General features: G+C 33.3%; 1 protein-coding gene across 2 annotated transcripts in view; it reads right to left on the bottom strand.

Moving 5' to 3' along the window:
- The window catches only part of LOC111619307 (sialic acid synthase-like), a 28,529-nt gene extending 13,177 nt beyond the window's left edge, over positions 1-15,352 (bottom strand). Inside the window, exons 1-2 of one of the 2 annotated variants that reach the window (XM_023361011.1) lie at positions 15,108-15,352; positions 6,988-7,072 (exon numbers count right to left, since the gene is read on the bottom strand). The gene's annotated coding sequence lies outside the window, so the exon portion shown is untranslated. The remainder of the gene's footprint in view (positions 1-6,987; positions 7,073-15,107) is intronic. The other variant, XM_023361012.1, reaches the window with a different exon arrangement.
- Between the last annotated feature and the right edge of the window lie 1,440 nt (positions 15,353-16,792).

Below are 16,792 nucleotides of genomic sequence, written 5' to 3'. Positions count from 1 at the left end.
TTTAAAAAATATGTAGTATTTTACACTTTCTAATTAATCACAGTTAAAATTTTTAATTTATAAAGTTAGTATTTTTAAAATAATTTTTAATTTTATAAATATTAATTGTATTTATTATGTGAAAGCCTGAATTTGACCAAAAAACAAAGGTTTTGAGGAAAAAATCTTTTTTTTATTAAATTGTGGTAAAATTTTCCCAGTGAAAAAATAATTTAATTGTCGGAGAATATAATTGTATCTTTTGCTGGAGTCACTTCCTTTTCCAGGTGACACATTGAATGTGTCACCAGGAACCTAACAACAAAAATCACTATTGGATGAGAAGATCAACATTACCAAAAATGGGCAAGAGAAGAAAGAGGGGAGGACTCCCAAATAAAAAGAAATGTCTGATGACGACACTGAAAGTTTGTCCATCTCTAGACTTCATCGGTCACAAGGAGTTCGTTGCTCATCCCAGATACATCGACCATCCTGCTGATCCTAACAAATTATCCTATCAATCCTACTTGACTGTTATCAACAATCCAGTTTGACTTGTTAAACGATCCTGATCCTGAATGATCACCAATCCAAAATCCTCCAAATCATTGATTCACCGATCCTGATTCATCAACAACTAAAGAACAGTTCTTGAATTTTGCAAGGTATTTATCCACTCACAGATAATTGTGAACTCCCTTTCTCGCAGTAAGGGCCCGTGATATTAATGATAATAGCTACTTTGTAGAAATCCTTAAAAAACTAGCTACAAATCCTTATAAAGCCTTATGAAGCCTTATGAACTCTTGTACATAGATGTAATTACTTATCTAATAAATGGGTATTTGTTAATGTTAATCTTGTAGTTCAGTGAACTTCTTGCAACCGCTGTCTGACTGATAATCTAAAATAAATTTGTTTTCAAAAATGATTATAATCATTTAATTTGAATTAGTTAGTCCTAAAAATATTTAAATGCTTTTAAACGTTTCTCACTTCTACACATCCCAAACATTTCAATGACCAATTTCTTAATGTTTCTATTCAGAACATTGGTTTGAACATCTCTAAATGAAAACTATAAGAAATACTGTTTCGAAAAACTATTGTTTTTAAATAGAACATTTGTGCATCAGAATATTAAATAGGCTTAAAGAAGTAGAGATACAAGACAGAATTAATAAAAAGAATAAGGAACATAGCTCTTGGGTTTAAATGATAGGCCAAAGTAATTTTAGGAAATAGTTTGAAGAAAGTAATTTCAGACTTAACAAGAGAAAAGAGACTAGCTTAGTAGTGATATACACTCAAAACCTAAAACAATAAAACCAAATCCTTCTTAGATAGGTCAAGAGAATGATGATAGACTAATCAATTTATATAACTATCATTTATTTATCTTACTTTTATAAAAAGTAATGCCATATAGACAAAAGACTCTGGCTATGACAAATCTAAACACAATAAAAGCATATGAAAAAATTACAGAAGTAAGAATACAATTTGTAAAGTACTATATTATTTTTCCGACTTTCCAACGATTATCGACACTACTGTGTGCCGGAAATAGCCGTTCCCTAACGGGTACTTTACGCGGATTCGCGTTAGTGTGCCAGGCCTGGACTTTAAGCGTGCACCGAATTAAATAATGACAAAGTTTGTCAATAACAAAATCAAATATTTAATTAAACTTCTAGTAATAAACTATATACAGTATTTAGTAAAAATCAAACAATAATTTATTCAATGAAATTCAACAAGAATCAATCCGACAAACTCAAATCAATCTATTTCTAACTTAATTCTATTCCCCTTTGGAATTCGACAAAATCAAAGAATTAACTTATAAACAATAATTCTTATAAATTAAAGATCCTAATCGTCACCTCAATATACTAGGAACCTATTTCCTCAAACTCTCAAGACTTTCTATAATCGTCGATCCACAAATCGAATAACTTCAAAATCCTATCGGACACCTCTCTCGTTCACTGCTACGAAGCTCACCAAAGCTCGTTGCTATCAGGAATTCACCTCGTTCGTTTTCACTTGAGTTAGAGGCTTTATAGTGTGAGGTGACGTCACAATTCTGAATGAGCTCACTCTCCTCATTTACATAATTATCTGTAACATTAAATTTTTCTCGTTTATCTGGCAGATTATTTTCCGACAATACTTCGCTAACCTTTTACATTATTCTTTTTAACAATTATCGGGATGCTTTATTATTTTAAGGTTTAGCGATTCCTAACTGGGTTGTGGGGTTTCCCCCCCCTTTTTCTCGGTGCGGACTTACTTTTTTCCGCTTGGGAAGCGCAAGTGTGCGCGAGTTTTTCTACGGCGCTTTTCTTTCGTCGGTGAGTTGGTTTTTCTTCTATTTTTAAGTTACTAAGGTGAATGGTGAGGAAACCTTCGTCTTAAATAAACATAAGCCCCAAACAAAATATAATGAAAGCAAAATAAAAGTAAAATAAAAATAAAGCTCAGACTTGGTTCCTTACAAATTCTCCTTTACAGATATATAACTAAGGTAAGAAATGCCAGTAATTTAAAGTATTCTAATGCAAGAAAATAACAACTAAAACAATTAACATTTAATGTTTAAAATATTGGTTAAGAATTATAATGAAGAATGATAATGATTGCACATTATCAATTGCACATTGAGGTCTGAAAGCACAGAAAAAGGGCCAAAAAATGCTGATTACCTAAATGAATGAACTATGAACAAATGAAATGGATGAACAAAATCTTAAGGAGTGTGATATACTTCTTAAGATTTTGTTCATCCATTTCATTCCATTTCACATTGGAGTGAAAATAACAAAATTATTATTAACTAGAACAAGTGTAGCTGTATTGCTACACTTGTAATAATTTTGTATAATAAAATAATAATAATAAAACTTTGTATAATAATAAAAGTAAATAAATAATAAAAATAAATACACTTTCCTAAAATCACTCCACAACAGAAAAGACCAACTATTAAAATCGATGATATCAGGACAAAGAATACCAATTTGTTAAAATACTTAGGTGTTATCCTGGATAATAAACTAACATATCTCCACCAATTCCTTGCGATAGAGACTAGCGAGTGCATAACACTTACAACCTTGTTATAAATATATGGACATGTTGCTTCCAGTGAAGCAACATGTCCATTATATTCTGCACTCACTAGTCTCTATCGCAAGGAATTGGTGGAGATATGGCAGCGAGGCAATGTACACTGCTGTTATTGAGCATATTACTACCTATAGGTCAGAAATCTGGGAGAAGATGCACATCAAGAGGAAACTACTGTCAGCACAGAGGCTATTGACAATCTCAGTAGTCAAAGCGTACAGGACTGCCCCCACTGATGCCATCCTTGTCATTACGGACCTTCTTCCCATTGATCTCATAGTAAAGGAGAAAGTATGGAAATGTAATCTGCACAAACTAGCCAACCAGCAACTCACCATTAATTCTTATAACACCAACATCATTGACATTAGGGTCTGCACTCCTGCTACAAACATTGCTACTCTCATTGTGGAAGACAGTCTGGATCAGCATACACAGCACCATTTCCTTCATCCAAGTACTTCTATAGACCATCTGTTCTGCCTAGATGGCTCAAGTACCCCTTCATATCATTGTATCTTACGGACAGTTCTAAATGTGACAAAGAGGTTGGTTGTTCCTTAGTTGTAATGAAGGACAACAAGAACATTTACCAGGCTCAATTCAGACTGGCCAATCACTTTTCTGCTAATCAAGTGGCATCTCTGGCAATTTTCAATGCAAACAAATGGATTAAAAGCAATGCTCATTCCAGTAAACTGAAAAGTGTCTCCATCTTGTCCGACAGCAGGGTGGCCCTTCTCCAGCTCAAGAATATGAACATCAAATTACCAACATCTATGATAGTGTTAACATCCTCCTCTCTCTTTATAATATCTGGATGAAGGGGCACTCAAACATTCAGGGCAACAAGAGGGCAGACCTTCTTGCCTGCACAGCCCCAGATAGAATACATCACAGCTCATTCAGCAAAATTCTACCTTCCTGGCTCAAGAAACAGATCGATTAGATTCTTGGAATGCCTGGCAAAACAGATGGGATAGCAGCAACACTGGAAGACTGACACACACAGCTTCATCCCCAAAGTCAAACTCAGAAGAACAAACAAGCATATCATTCCATCTTTCCAGTTGACTCAGCTTCTAACTGGGCATGGCAATCTCAATACTTACCTATGTAGGTTCCTCCACAAGACTAATGGCCTGTGTACTTGCCAGCTCAATGAAGAAGAGGATCCTAGACACAATTTATTACTGTCCAATTTAATTAAAATGCCTCAGTGTCCTTTTTTCTTACTAAAATATAAATTTTTGTCTATAATAACGTATCTTCTATTACCAGGACTTATTATACTGGCACTACAGAAATATTACAAAGTTTTACAGAAAAACATTTTAGTAAAATAAAAAATGTTTTTCTGTAAAACTTTGTAATATTTCTGTAGTGCCAGTATAATAAGTCCTGGTAATAGAAGATACGTTATTATAGACAAAAATTTATATTTTAGTAAGAAAAAAGGACACTGAGGCATTTTAATTAAATTGGACAGTAATAAATTGTGTCTAGGATCCTCTTCTTCATTGAGCTGGCAAGTACACAGGCCATTAGTCTTGTGGAGGAACCTACATAGGTAAGTATTGAGATTGCCATGCCCAGTTAGAAGCTGAGTCAACTGGAAAGATGGAATGATATGCTTGTTTGTTCTTCTGAGTTTGACTTTGGGGATGAAGCTGTGTGTGTCAGTCTTCCAGTGTTGCTGCTATCCCATCTGTTTTGCCAGGCATCCTGTTTCTTGAGCCAGGAAGGTAGAATTTTGCTGAATGAGCTGTGATGTATTCTATCTGGGGCTGTGCAGGCAAGAAGGTCTGCCCTCTTGTTGCCCTGAATGTTTGAGTGCCCCTTCATCCAGATATTATAAAGAGAGAGGAGGATGTTAACACTATCATAGATGTTGGTAATTTGATGTTCATATTCTTGAGCTGGAGAAGGGCCACCCTGCTGTAGGACAAGATGGAGACACTTTTCAGTTTACTGGAATGAGCATTGCTTTTAATCCATTTGTTTGCATTGAAAATTGCCAGAGATGCCACTTGATTAGCAGAAAAGTGATCGGCCAGTCTGAATCGAGCCTGGTAAATGTTCTTGTTGTCCTTCATTACAACTAAGGAACAACCAACCTCTTTGTCACATTTAGAACTGTCCGTAAGATACAATGATATGAAGGGGTACTTGAGCCATNCACCAGAGGGAAAAACAAAAAATATCGTGTATCCACAAACACTCCAATAAATAAATAGAATTGAAACGACACTTTGAAATGTTTTTCCCATGAAAATGAATAATAATAATAAGTTTCAATAAAAATAATAAAATGTAAATTGAATTTTATCATAACGAGTTTGCTTGAATTTCCTTTCTTCTGAGATCGCAGCAATGCGCGACGGGTAAGCTAGTTCAAAATAGAAAAGAGAAATCAATTTCATATACACACATTCTATAATTTTGATTTTATTACTAAATAAGAAATTATTTATTGTGACATGTCACTGCTCTTCATGCATATAAGAAGGAAGTCTTGCCGGTCCCCTATGCTCATTATAAGAGTTCAAAAATATTTGTGCATCATTAGATTTTACATCTGAAGTGATAAAGTAAATTACCAATAATTGGATAACAGGACAGTAACTAAATGTAATAACACTACAGCCAAATTTAGTCTGTTCATATTGTTACTTAGATCACATTCTTAATAATTAAACTGTTTCATTAATTTATCATTTTCAAAATAAAAGTAACCAAACATGACGTTAAATATATTGTGGTGTCTTTTGTGGTGGATCAGTATATAAGCAGTGACATCACAGATTCATTTAATAAAATAATCCTTTATGATTATCAGAAAGATATTTCAGGACTTGAAAATTTTTCTATAAAATATGATGTAATGGGTTCATAGGAAAGTATATAAATAAAATAAAAGATAAACTTTTTTGAAAAAAGAAAACAAGATTTGATGACATTGAAAACACAAATACAAATGTATGTACAAAAACCCTCATACAAATTCCACAATTAAACAAACTAAATTTCCCTTTCATTTGTAATATTTTACTTGGTGTCACTAAATGTTTCTACATTTTGTAACAGAAAGACCAAGTCACATTTTAGAGAGATCTTGTAAGGTTGTTATATGTTGTATAGCATTTTGCATAAGTATATACATTCACTATACCTTGTATATGCATCAAAAATATACATATATTTTTTGAAAATATAATAATATAATATATAAATATAAATATATATTTAGATATCTTTATTTAAAAAAAAACATACTTTTGTAATTTCAAAATTCATGACAGCAAAATTAAACTTGTACAATATTATACTGTTATTAGCAATACTAGGCTGACTAATAAGAGTGTTGTTGAATTGTTATAGTTATTTTCCAGGCAATGAAAGTAAAACCTTAACATAGAAAAACTGATAGATGTAACTCTTGTCACTGAGGTGTTGACCATGATCAGAATGCATTAATTATAACTTAGAATCTAACTGATTTAGACTATACAAGTTGTTGTGTTATATAATTGATTCTCAAAAAGTATTCTATTTCAGTAACAGGTTAAAGTTTCTGTTCCATTAGAAAATTTATTTTCTGTTTAAATAGTTTTTACAGTAGACCCCCCTATAACATGGTAGATAATTCCGTGTTATATGAATTCCATGTTGTATGAGTCACTTAGATTTTACAAATACGTGTGCCAGGCTGTGAACAGCTCATGTATTTGTAAAATCTAAGTGACTCGTACAACATGGAATTCATATAACACAGAATTATCTACCGTGTTATAGGGGAGTCTACTATATTTTAAACAGATTTTACTGTATTATATTAAGAAAAATCTGTTGACAAAGTAGAAGTCTACTTACTTCAAAAACTCTTTCTTTATAAAAACATCAGCCATTCTTCATACAACAAATATCCCAACCAAGGACAAAGGATGAACTTTGGCACCTATAATCAATTAATTCATCAAATAAGAATATTTTTTAATTTTATAATTTCCAAAATTATGGAATCACAAAAATATATAAATATTTATACCACATCAACTTAACAGAATTAATAATGAAAATAACCTTACATGCAAATAAAATTTTTATATAAAATATACTATACGTATAAAGAAACTTTTTAAACTTTAATATTTTTTGAAATAAGTCTGTATGCCATAAGTTGGTAAGATAATCATGTGTAAAAATATTAACAAGCAATTCTGGAATAAAAATCTGGATTGAATTACTTTATTGATAACAATTAAGAAACTTTCTTAGCTATATACAGTGAACTCCCATATATAATGCACTCCCTCTATAACACTAATTTGTATAATGCAACAAAGAAATTGAAACTAGTACTCATACAAAATACTAATTTTGTCATCCAGAGGTATATGTTTTCTTCTTCAACTTCTAGGCCTAGGTTTAATCAAAGAGCTGCAAAGAATTTTGATATTTAATGTAGTAAAAATTAATATATTATCATAATCCTTTGTAAATAATAATTATGTTATAAAAACATCATTAAATCAAATTATTCTTACTAAAGAATTCTAGCACAATAAAATCAAGAAAGTAAATTAGTTAAGTAAAGTGTACAGTGGAACCTCACTTAATAAGCTCCAGAATGTTACTCATAAAGCAAAACAATTTTTTCCATATAAATTAATGTAAAATACGATAATGCATTCCACACCAAAGTACTCAAATATTTTATATATAACGTTTATTCAAAGAAAATTATACAATATACTTTGTTAATGAGCATGAATCATCATCTTTTCTTCTAGCACGGAATAAACTAACCTGGAATGTGAATTTGATTTGCAGAAAACAAATAAAAATCAAAACACAGTAATTTCTAATATTTAATTATAATCTTTACATAGCCCAAGAATTTGGCATATTGTTTGGCATGTTTATTATATAATGGGCTATGGTTGTTGATGTTTATATGTTATATGTCTGAACACAAGTTTGGAAAAATGTGTGATCATAAGCAACACTAAGATGCTAGCGGAACAAGTGCTAAACACAAACTGATGTAGCATGCACACAATCCAGGACTTTTCTTATCACTCGTTATGCAAAACGTCACTCGTTAAGCGAGTCACTTTTTACAATTTGCTTTGCTCGTTATGCAAATTACTCATTAAGTGAGGTTCTACTGTAATTAAGATTGAAAATGTCAATATAGCACAATTTTTGTTTTACAATGAATAATTATAAAATAAATACAAGTCTTGGTGATGTTTAGTTGAACAGACAATACTGTCTGTTCAACTAAACATCACCAAGGACCTTGTCTGTTCAACTAAACAGACAACAACTGTCTGGCCTTGTTATATTATCAAACAACAGGGTATGGAGAAACATTAATGGTAATATTTTGATGGAGAGAGGTAAAAATGTTGTTAAATATTTTATAAAGTTTTTACGTATATCTTATTACCTTTTAGTGTTTTAATAAAACTGTGGTTACTAAAAGAGCACTATTTAGCAAATGACACTAAATTCAAAATAAGAAATAGAAAAGAAAGTGGAGATATACAAAATAATTTGGAAAATGTACACGTTTCCAAATTTTTTGTATATCTCCAGTTTCTTCCATTTATAAAAAAATGTGCACATTTTTAAATAAAAATGATTAGTAGTGTTAAATATTGTTTTTTGTTGTTACATTCTTTCTAAAACAAACTTTAACATGTATGCATACCAGCAGTAATTTTTTAGTAAAAGAGAAATGGGCATAACCAAGACAGACTTCAATTTTTGGTCAGCATTCATTTGACTGACAGTGAAATTCTACATAAAAATAATTTGACTAAGTTTTTAGTAATTAAAACTCCAGGATGACAATTATAATTAAAATTTACAATTTCAGATGAAATACTAAATTGAAGTATAAAGTGTCTTAACAATTTATCTTTTCAAATCCCAAGTTGGATAATCTGAAGAGGGCCATGACATAATCAAACATTTTGGTTTGATGCTCTCATTCACCACAATATACAAAACAATAGTTAGAAATTCCTCTGGTGATGGCACAAGGGACAAAACCACCATAACATTATTCAGACTACATTATCCAATTGTGTGGTGAGAAAAAAGATCATTTGTAAAGGCACTTTAATTTAGTGTTTCTTCTGAACTTCTAAATTTTGAAATTTGATAGAATTGTCAGCTACAGCAATTTTATATTCTATAGCAAATCTGGAAAACTCCACCTGGCCAACCCATTAATTAGGCATGAACATGGAACCAACTTCCAGAGGTGTATTTTATCCACTTGGTCAGTAAAGCTTAATAAAGACAAGCCTATGAGTGGCCAAGTAAATAAAACTATTTCTGTATTAGTGAGATCTATGGTGTTAAACATTCACCCATTCTTCCTTAGAGAACTTAGTGCTAAAATATCTTTCCAGTGCTTTCCCCTCAAGTTCAAGTCTTAGTTTAATTAATTTTGTTTAGTAAAGTAATTGGCAATAAAAGTTAGAGTTTTATCAAATAAAACAATTATGATGGTATTCAGTACAGATTATTTTTATGCTTCAGCTTCAGTATATTTTTATGTAAATGCCAGCTGAAGAGTCAAAGAGGCTCAAAATGCATATTAGAAAATAAACCTGTTTCTCTAAGTTAATTCTTTTGTCCTTGTTATTGAATGTCTGCTAAGTCCAGAAAAATAATAGTGTTTATGGACTAAAAAGTGTATTAAATGATATTAGACCAGGAAAGCTTGATTTATTCCACAAGGAAATTACCAAAAAGCAAAAATTGGGGCATTATGGCTAATTATTCTATGAGTAGCAAAACAATGCCAGTATGAACAATGCCTCAATATGAAAAAGATTACTCCAGCTAAGGTTAACTGAAAAAGAGAAAATTGCAAGACTCAACTGGACCCAGAACTAAATGACTTAGAAATCCAGGATTTTTTAAAATAAGGGTAGTGCTGCTCAAGACAGATTCAGGGAGACAAGGCACATCCCTATTATTTTAATTGAATAACATTCTGTTCAATTATCGTATAATTACTTTAGATAACTAATATTACCTAAGTGAAGGTATGTGATATATATTATTTTTATTTTAAAGTAAAAAAATTGTTTTGGTATAAATGAGGATGCTGCAGTACCATAAGCACCTCTGTGGATATGTCCTTGAAATCATATGTCAACTATGTTTTATTGACTGAAATTTGTTTTGAAAAGTTATAAAATTTACATCACTAATATATTATGCATTTGATTCATGAATTATAAAATCAAAAATATATTTTGATGACACAAACACAGAATTTATATTTATTCATAAAGCATCTGTTAAATTAGAATTATATTGATAAAATATCATAATATTCAGAAACACAAATCTCTATTTTATTTTCTATTTTATTTCTTAAAAAGATACTGTGGCCAGGTTGGCCTTTTACAAGAATCTTAAAGCAAAAATCAACAAAACAAACAAAAAAAAAACAAAAAAAAATTGTAGATACTGTGTTTGGAATTCTACAGAGAAGCTTATCTGTAGTAATCAGAATAATACTGTATGTTGTTTTTCTTTCCCATTCTCTGCACAAATTTTAGTTCTTCTCCACATTGTTCCAGACATGATCTATCCTACTGATGGTTAGAAATTATTAATACAGTCCATTTTTAGATTGTTGACTATTTCAAAATAGTAAGGTGACCAATCGTCCTCCCTCGAAAAGTGTCCTCTTACATATCCTCCTTTTTGATATTTGAAGACTAATCTGTAAATCTCTGTATTCGATCAATGCCAAACCGATCCATTGCGTGTGATGTGATATGATGTGTTTGTATTTAACATGATGATTCATCAAGGCTCTGTACAGTGCAACGAGATGCAATTATGAGACATGTTCTTTGCACAGGAAACCTTGAGAGAGAGAAAGCGCATGCGCAGATGGCTTTGTTTACTTCTTATCGAAACATGATATGGCACCTATGCATGCAGTAAAGATTATTATAGTGTATTATTGTTGCAATGAATAAAATGTTTTTTATTTACAATATTTTTTCCTTCAATTTATTAGTGTGCTCCTTTTCATTGTAAAAAAGTTGGTCACCTTAAAAATAGACAAGAAATAATCTCACAATGTCACAATTTGCCTTAAGACATGTTCTTAGACTTCAAGGAAACTTCCTTACTACAATTTCAGGGGTATTGGTCACTTATCTGGCCACAAAAACTCATCAAAACAGAGAGGAAATCAAAATTTGCAAAATATTGGATTACATGATTTGTAGACATTACTTCTTATTGAATTCCCATCCAAACCAATCCTTTTATATCAGCAGCTAGCAGCTAGCCATTTTAAGTCAGTGCGATGCTTGCGGGAACTCGATTGCTTGCTTGTGTGGAGGTTTCCACAGCAAACAAGTGTGCACATGACATCATTCAAAGCATTTAACATGACCAGATTGTATTAAAAGCTTGTGATACCCAGTCAGCATACATGTATTGTGTACAGGGGTGGATCTACATAGGGACTAATAGGGCTTAAGCCTTGGGCCCCCAGTGTCAAGGGCCCACAAAAATTGAATTACTTTATTATCATACATTTTTAATACTTTTTCATTATAACATATTTCATATGCAGATATAATGGGCTTTATAATAGTCCATACTTTTTTAATCACACCAAATAACGTTTCTGCCTATTTTTACTAATCATGTCAATTCAGTTGAACTGGAAATAAAGAGATGAAAGAATGCCAAGTGATCAATTAATTACACTACATAGTAAATAATCCTTCGAAAAAACCTTTAACCGGCATGTAGTATGTTCAATTGTTCATGCTAACATTTTCGGATCCCTCCTGGGTCCTTCTTCAAGCTATGTTTCATTTGTAACGATCCGTTAGAGTGAAGACTAGCTGTTTTTTTGGAATGAAACTTCAAATATCAAACTTCGAAATCTAACGGGAGTCATGTGCCATCCAGATTCAAAACTAAAGTCATTATGTAATGACCGGTTTCTTATAATGGTGGATTATGTATTTTTTATATACGAATAAAATCCGTATTAGCGGGTCGGAAGTTGGAGAAAAAATGTGTGTTGTCATTCCCTAATTATTATACGCATCATTGCAGAATTTAAATTGAATCATCTTTCTGGAATTGGGGTTGCCACGCTAAAGATAAGGTGATTTCATCTTTGGAATTGATGGGTGATGATGAGTTTTTCAATTTCAATGATGATTTGCATATTTCAATTTGCTCTAACCACCTGAGGTGGTCCACATACAATGTTGTGATAAGGAGTTTGGCATTTGCGAAGTCTGCGGAGATCTCTGGATCTGAAGCATATACAAGTAATGAGGTGGTAGATCTGTTGTGTAGGATGTCCCGTTGGTGTTCCTTCCATTTGACTCCAACTGCCTGTTTTGTGGCGCCAATGTACACTAATTCCCTGTTGCATCTATGATCGGTGAGAGGCACAGTTAGTGTGAACAATTGAACATACTACACACCGGTTAAAGGTTTTTTCAAAGGATTATTTGTTTATTACTCCGATGTGGTCGATTCTTTATACACTACATAGTGTTTAAGAAACAAATAAGTTTCTGCCTATTGTTTAGTGCTAGAGATAGGTCTGCTATTCTTATTATAACTTTCAGCATGCCCAAAAATTTTGGTCAGGATTCACTCCTGCTATCATCCACCAAATTTGTCATCAGGACACATTTACTTGAATCGGGACTTTGTGATCTATGTATACTTATATCCAACTTTTAGTGATGGCCAAATGGCCAATCAGTTAAAGTGGCAGCCTACTGCTAGGAATGACCCAGAATCGGATCCACCTGATTTGAAAAATTCCTGGAATTTTTTGAAAAGGTGGTCCATCCAAATATGTCAAGCCCCACCCAGTCACCCCATTGTGGGCCTGGCCGAACCCATAATGAATCTGCTGACAATACTCTCAGTGCCCACAGGGCAAAAAAAGTTATTAAAAACAATCCAACTTTTTACAGAGTTACAACAATTAGAGTTAAGAAAAGGGTGTCTGCTGTTTTTTAATTACTTAGGGGTAATTAAGTGAAATGTGATAAGTGATGATGGTGGTTCTCGGAGAATTCAGGGTGAGGAAGGTCATTCCAAACAGTATTTACTTCAAATCAATACTATCATCTATTATCTATGCTCCAGATTAGTCCAGGCTTGCCGTCATTTGCCTCAACCTCTGCTTCATAGACAGTCGTGTGCCAAAGTGCAAGTGACAGCAACCACTGAGGTACACCTCCGAATGAGACAATTAGGATCTTAACAGAGCCATAGACCAAACCCACTGGAGCAAAAAAGTCAAAGAAACCACACCTCAACTCCCAACCCTCTGCAAGATACAGCCCACTTCTGATTCACAGGTGACCAGAAGTGGCATCACTAAACCAAGGCCACCACACTTCTGATTGGCCCATGCAAATACAGCAACTTTGAGTAACCCACTCGACCATTCGTGGTTACCTAATATTACATGGTTTTAGGGCAGTGGTTGCCGGGCCTAACCAGAAGCTGCCCTAGAAAGATTTTGAGGTGGTGCGAGATCTCATTGTGGTGTCACCCTGTAGAGACTAAATTGTACATAGAGATTACAGATACATTTTTCGCATTATCATGCGTTATCAACATTCTATGCTGTACTTAAGAGATTTGTAATTGCAACTTAACTCTAAATGCACAATGAGTTGTTGACCTTTTTTTTTTATTTTTTAGCCATCAGAATTTTTCATCAAGCTATTTGGACTTTAGTAGCTAATATTGAAAGATTAATCATGGGCCATGTAAATTCATTAGCCGGATCCTGCTCGTGGGCCATATGCTGGCCATGCCTGTTTTAGGGGGTGCTGGGATTCATCCTCACGTAAGCACTAAGATGCAGGCAACTACGCAAAGAGGCTGGCTCCCACTCACCTCAAGCAGAGAGCATTGGTCAAGGCAAGCAAGAGCCAGCCTCGACAGACACAGAGCAAGGAGAATAAGCAGTATTCCAGTTCACCGTAAAGGTAAGATTCAAGCTCTGAACGAGAGGGGTTTTACAAGTCTCTTCATACGAGCAGAAAATCAAAGTAACCATATCCGTATCTCCAAAGGTCATTTTTTTTAAACACATATCAGTATACTGCCTATTCTCCACGCTCTGCATCTTCAAGGCTGGCAATTGCTAGCCTCAACCGACACTCCCAGGGTCAGATCTACACAGGGACTAATAGGACTTAAGCCCCAGGCCCCCAAGCATCAAAGGCCTACAAAAGTTGAATTATCATCTTAAATTTTTAATACTTTTTCATTAACGATGAGCACTCATCGTATAGTAAAAAATAGTTAATAATAATAATATAATAATAATGATAATTTATAGTATAATTTGTATTAACAAAAAATGGAGCCCCATTAGACTTCAATAAGCCCTAGGCCCTGAAAAATCCTAGATTGCCCCCAGACACTCTGCACGTAATCATGCGCTTCGGTGCCAGCTATCGCTCGCATCTCAGCACCCAGTGTGGGAGCTCACCCCACCACCCTAAAAGTATATAACATCAAGTACTCCACAAACAGTCAAGTGGGTAAATAGTTAAACACAATAGTCTTAGCAGAGCAACGTGACTGGCAATCTGATGCGACCCAATTTTGGGGGCCGTATCTCACAAAGAGTCGTTTATACAGGTATGGTTCCTTTGACTTTTTTTGCTCCTATTGGTATGTTCTACACTACACCCATACAGTCCCAAACGTCTCATTCAGAGCTTTATCAAGCCCAGATATGATTTATTTGACCTTTTTTGCTCATATGGGGGTCAATAACTCCGTTGTAGCAAATCCCTTATTCAGAGTTGACATCTTACCTTATTCGTCACATTTCATCTAATTACCCCTAAATAATTAGACAAACAGTAGAAACTCTTTCCTTAACTCTAACCTTTGCAACTAAATTTACACGGAATAATGTGTTTGACATTTACCATATTATCTAAGATTTTCGAGTCTTTAAAGATGAAACTCTGCTTCATTACCATCTCTTCTTTACGAATAAAACAAGAATCCATTAAGAAATTGAAAAGCCGTCTCCTTTGCAAATCAAAACATCGAACTGCGTAACTCTATGAAGCTAAATGTCGTCTGTTTTCAGAAATTTTTTACTAAATAATTTTTATGACGTTATAATATCATTTTATTAACTAAATTTAATAAATATAAATTAATGATAAATAACACGGCGTTAACAACGACTCGAAAACGTTATACTGTAATTAATAAAATTGCTATTTATCTTAATCGTCGAAAGATGGAGCTAAGTATTGAGTTTATTTATTTCATTCATTCAAATAATTCAAAAATTAAATTTTCCGGTAAAAATATAGCTTGCGTCATTATAGAATTTGTTCTATTTTTGAGTTATTATTTACACAACATGTTTTGCTGATATTATTATATAACTAATAAAAATAACTACTCAAAATTGTTTTGAAGGCAGAAAAAGCCTTGTTAAACTAAAATCGAATCCGAACTCCACACGTGCGACTATGGGTGCATTCTTTTATTCCTCCGCGTAACTCCGCGCGAGCGACATCCGTTTAAAAATTCCTGCGGAACGGCGTTCCTAAATTCCGGTCGGAGTGCGCACTCCGGCAAAAACGGTCGCTTGTAGCAGTAGTTTGCGGTGGAAAGCAACATGGCGTCCTCCATGGCTCAAATAGTTTCGTTTCGGGGGTCCATTATGTGGTTTTATGAATGAAAATTTAGAAGTTGTGAAAGCGCAAGTTAGTGCACGCGGTGATGTAAGTGTCTTTTCGACTTTTTTTCGGATGGTAGCCGGCATTCTAATTTTTTCGTGGCTATTTTGAATGCTCTTTCAACAAATAATCCATTTTATGATTAAATTTTACAATTGGGACTCTTCTTAATATCCAGATGGCACAAAGCGCAGATTGGTCAGCTGAATGACGTCAACCCACCGAAGTATCTATAACCAAGGACTTTAAACTAGTATATTGTCCTTGGAAACGGACACTACAGTCGCCTTTATCGTGTGTCATATTTCAAACATTCAAATTAACAATTTTAATTATTATTTAAATTAACAATATAAATTATTATTATTCATTTGGTCAATAAATTATTATTTGGTCAATATAACAATTTAAATAATTCAGTATATTTGTAATAGGAATTTATTATTTCAGGGGCTTATATCTCGCGAAGGGTCGCGAGTAGGGGTATGGTTCCTTTGACTTTATTGTTCGCACAGGGGGCTACAGTTTGGGGGGATCGCCACCTCTTCATTCGGAGGGTAAATCTTACCATTCAGACTTTTACAGAGCTGTAGGGCATATTGATAGGAACAAAAAAGTCAAAGGAACCGTGCCTCATGGAAATTTGTAAAGAACGCCCACTAGGGGGCGTCCCTGGCTACTAGTATGTAATAAAAGAATAATAATAATAATAATTTACCTGAGCCACCAATTCCATCTTGAAAAGGAATTGCACCAGTTAGAAATACTACTATATGATTTATATTATCTGCATCAGGAATTGTAATAAAAAATTTTGTTTCATCTACAGGTTGAAAATCTGTTTGTACCTTAAAATAAAAAGAAAAAATTATGATCATTTTTATTTAATTATCTATATATATAACCCATTCAAC

This window comes from Centruroides sculpturatus, unplaced genomic scaffold, assembly GCF_000671375.1.
Source record: "Centruroides sculpturatus isolate CEXI.00-Female unplaced genomic scaffold, Cexi_2.0 scaffold46, whole genome shotgun sequence".
In the NCBI taxonomy this organism is placed as follows: domain Eukaryota; kingdom Metazoa; phylum Arthropoda; class Arachnida; order Scorpiones; family Buthidae; genus Centruroides; species Centruroides sculpturatus.
This window is presented reverse-complemented; position numbering and strand designations above follow the sequence as displayed.